This window comes from Poecilia formosa, unplaced genomic scaffold (genome assembly GCF_000485575.1).
Source record: "Poecilia formosa unplaced genomic scaffold, Poecilia_formosa-5.1.2 Scaffold571, whole genome shotgun sequence".
Classification (NCBI taxonomy): Eukaryota; Metazoa; Chordata; class Actinopteri; order Cyprinodontiformes; family Poeciliidae; genus Poecilia; species Poecilia formosa.
Genome location: NW_006800510.1, coordinates 236829 through 240548, shown reverse-complemented (window position 1 = coordinate 240548; position 3720 = coordinate 236829). Strand labels below are relative to the sequence as shown.

The 3720-nt window shown below is 36.5% G+C and overlaps 1 protein-coding gene and 1 long non-coding RNA gene across 3 annotated transcripts in view; both read left to right on the top strand.

The window, feature by feature from the left end:
• LOC103129713 (uncharacterized) overlaps positions 1-3720 on the top strand; it is a 56999-nt gene that overhangs the window by 17403 nt on the left and 35876 nt on the right. The gene's annotated exons all lie outside the window — the stretch shown is intronic.
• On the top strand, positions 1354-3712 carry LOC103129711 (uncharacterized). Of its 2 annotated transcripts, XR_475105.2 has the most exons (5): positions 1592-2030; positions 2312-2365; positions 2955-3048; positions 3155-3218; positions 3322-3712. It is a non-coding gene; the product is annotated as an uncharacterized LOC103129711 (long non-coding RNA). The 2 variants fall into 2 exon arrangements; XR_001660066.1 differs by lacking the exons at positions 1592-2030; positions 2312-2365 and adding an exon at positions 1354-1585.

Genomic DNA, 3720 nt, shown 5'->3' with positions numbered 1-3720 from the left:
TATATATATACACACACACACACAACTTCAACTGCTTATTTGTGTGCTTTGGAGTTTCTGTGCTGATTAATTTTTTTGCGAAGTGATAAAAGCTGGTAGCTCTTGAATTGTTACAAAATAGAGCTGTATTTCTCTCAGTCCACTAGCTGCAATGTTGACACCTTGAGATGCCATGAGACCTAAATTCTGAACATCATGGCATGGAGTGGATCCCAGTTTTCCATGTCTGGCATATAACCATTCATTTTAGCTTTTAAACTGGTTCTATTGATCCTGTGTCCAGACAGAGGGATAATCAGTAGCCCAGCATCATGACCTGTTTGTTCTGAAGATCCTGCAGCTTCCACTTCATCTTCCTAACATGGCATGCAGCATTATTTCATCACAGACAAAGCATGTTGTTGTTTTATGAAAATTAATCACATTATGCTGAAAGTCACCACCTCGTGTTGTGTTTCCTTATTTGTTGTATTTATTTTATTTTATTAATTTGTCTTTTTAATCCGTTGTTAGATCTGGTCATCATTGGGCGAGGCTCTTTGTATCACATTAGAAATTGAATTGTAATATAAATTTATTGGTTTGCAGGAACATGTCAGTTTTTTAACTGGCTTCTTTTTAACCCTTGTATGTCGAAATGGGGTCCAACTGACCCCACACACGTAAAACTTGTATCATTTTCCATAGACCTCTATGTGTGCCTCAGTCCTCGCACGCACAAGAGTTAAAAAGATGTTTAGTAGTAATCAATGAGTGAAGATGCCACAACTTTCATCAACTGAACAGAAACAAAACTGACATTATATTTGGACCCTAATAGGAACGATCTTGGATGAAGCTTCAGTTAATGCAGCTTAGAAACTACTGACCAGGTCTGAAATATGGGAATAGACCTGAATCTTTAGAGCCACATAAAGACAGTTACAAAATTGACCTTCTATCACCTGAAGAACATTTCCAGGTTTAAAGGACTAATGTCTCAGTGTGATTTAGAGAATTTCATCCATGCATTTATCTTTCGTTGTGTTGATTACTGCAACAGTGTCTTAGGTCTGCTTAAAAAAATTGATCGTCCAGCTGCAGTTGATCCAGAACGCTTTCAGTTTTCATTCTCCACATATCTGGAACAAACTGCTAGAAACACTGAATTTCTCTAAATTAAGGATTAAAACCCATTTGTTTTAGTGTTGCCTTTACTTAAAAACAACTGGGACATTAATATATTTGATGATCATTCTTGATGATTTTGATGATGGGATTTGACAAAATGTAATGATAGTGTTATGTTTTAATCATTTAAACCGCTTTGAACTGCCTTGTTGCTCAAACGTGCTGTGCAAATAAACTTGATTAATCTGCAACCAGTGATGGTCAAATGATTAAATTGAGATTCATGTGATCTTGATCTTCTTCACGCACCTGATATTGATTGCTGGTAAACGTGGCGAATGGTTTGGTATGTTTTTGGTCCAATAGTGTCATCTAGTGGATTTTAAGAGTTTTGTCTCCTTCAAAGTGAAAGTAAAAGCGCAATACAATGTTCTCAGAACGAAACACGCAAAGAGAAAAGAAAGAGGTCACACTGGTAAGAATAAACCGTATCCACAGGTTATAATTTCCCCTATTTCACTGAATCGTTTAGATTAAAGCCGAGGGAGGAACTATTTAGATGTTCTTGTTTTCACATTTTATTGAAAATAGACGAGTATTTTTCGGTCTGATAGGACATGATAGAAGATGGTGGGGTTTTTTTTTTACTTTAGCTCATTAAAATTGGATAAATTTCTTTAATGTTTGTGTTGTTTAAGCCCAATAGAAACGCTTTCCTGAAAAGACTAATTAATTTCTGTGCGTCTTGAAGGAGGTTCAGGTGAGGTTTTTCTACTTCCGGTCGACTTTCTACGTCATTTTCAAAACACCAGATTCTCATGTTATTAACTAACTTTAATGATAACTGCCGAACTTCCGTGTAAAGGTAGGAAAGGTGTTTATTGTGATGTTAACGGGAGTCGTTTCATCTTCTGTGAAAGGTAAACAGAAATCTTTAAACATGGAGTGTTTTCAGGAGTTTAAAGTTTGCTTGATGTTAGCTTACCTAGCTATACTGTGATGTTGCTATCCAAGTAGCTTCAGCAAATGTTACAATTTGAATAACTTCACGGGTTTATGCGAATAGTTTGGTTGATCTAATGAAAACATTAATGTGTCAAAGTGAAAGTTAAGTTTGTTTAGTTAGACGACAATAAACTTCATAGATGCAATTTCAGTCTAACAGTAGACTAACTTTATAATAACTTCATTTTTGTTAAAGGTACCATATAGACACCTGATGAGTTTCGTTCATGGCAGAAAGAAAATATTCAGGGTAAGTAGAAAGGACTGTTGCCTTCCTCCAAAAGGGTTTATTTATTAATTTCTTGCTGTTGAGTTTGCATGTTTTTTTCCCCATGTGTGTTTACTCTTTGGGAACTCTGGCTTCATGTTGCATGTTGACCACAGTTGTCCTTAGGTGTGTTTCTGTGTCTCTGTTGCCCCATGATGTATTGGCAACCTGTACAGGATGTACCAGCTTATTGAAAGGGTTAAACAGGTATCAAAAATTCATATTATTAGCAGTGGTTTGTGTTTACAGTTATACCTCGTCTGTCAGACAACTTTAATACTTTAATCTGTTTAAACTAGAGATACAAATTTGGTGAAATGATATTTGCTATTATATTAGCAGTTAAAGTCGATATTAACTTACAGAAATCATGGATATTTTTCTACCCTTAGACACAGTAAAAAAAAATGGCCACACCTCTGACGTTGCTTCTCTGCCTCACTGAAACACCCAACAGTCCTGTGCTCAATGAGAACATTAACTTATTCTTTTTCTATTGTGGTTTATAATGTAGCATATATGCAAGAACCTCCACAATGTTTCATTGAGATTCAAATCCGTTTGTCTCTAGGTCCAGAGAAAATGAGAAAAATCACTCCTTTATTACACCGTGTAGTCCAGGCCTGTTTTCACCAACGAATATCATGTGTTGACGGTCAGAACAGGTGATGTTTAAGATTTGTTAAAAAACATGCAAAAATAAATTCTACTAGTAAATGCTGATCTTACTGGATACTTTGCATTTAGTTGTTTATTTTCTTGTTTTCTCAGTGTTGGAAGGTTCATCATCATTTGAGACCTTATGGGCAGCTTACCCTTAATGTAGACCTTAAAGGTAAGTTTTACATTTCCTAATGTACAAATTACGTTGGGTAAGTTCTAAATTACATACCCAACATACATAAATGTTTCTACGTTCTACATCTGGTTTTGTGCAGAAGAGAGGTCAAGTGTCATGGCTTGTTCAAAACAGTCTGCGAAAGATTATATCGCCAATGCCAGAGTTCACCTAGTTGGAGAACTGAGGAATCTGTCAGTGATTCTTGAAAACTTGCATCAGCAAGAAGTTTTCACTGATGAAGAGGTCAACACGATAAAGGCAGAGAAAGATGACTATGATAGAACCAGAGCAATACTGGACTCAGTCACTAGAAAAGGTGAAGCAGCCTGCTACGGGTTTCTAAGGATTATTGACCAGACGAGGAGGAGAACCTTAGAGAGACCAGATCCTCTCTTTAAGAACAGTCATGAAGCTTCAACTGAGGCTACAAAGTTTGACCTGCACCACTGGATCAGCTGCTTTTCCTTCAAAGAAGATGCAGAAATGCAGCAAAACT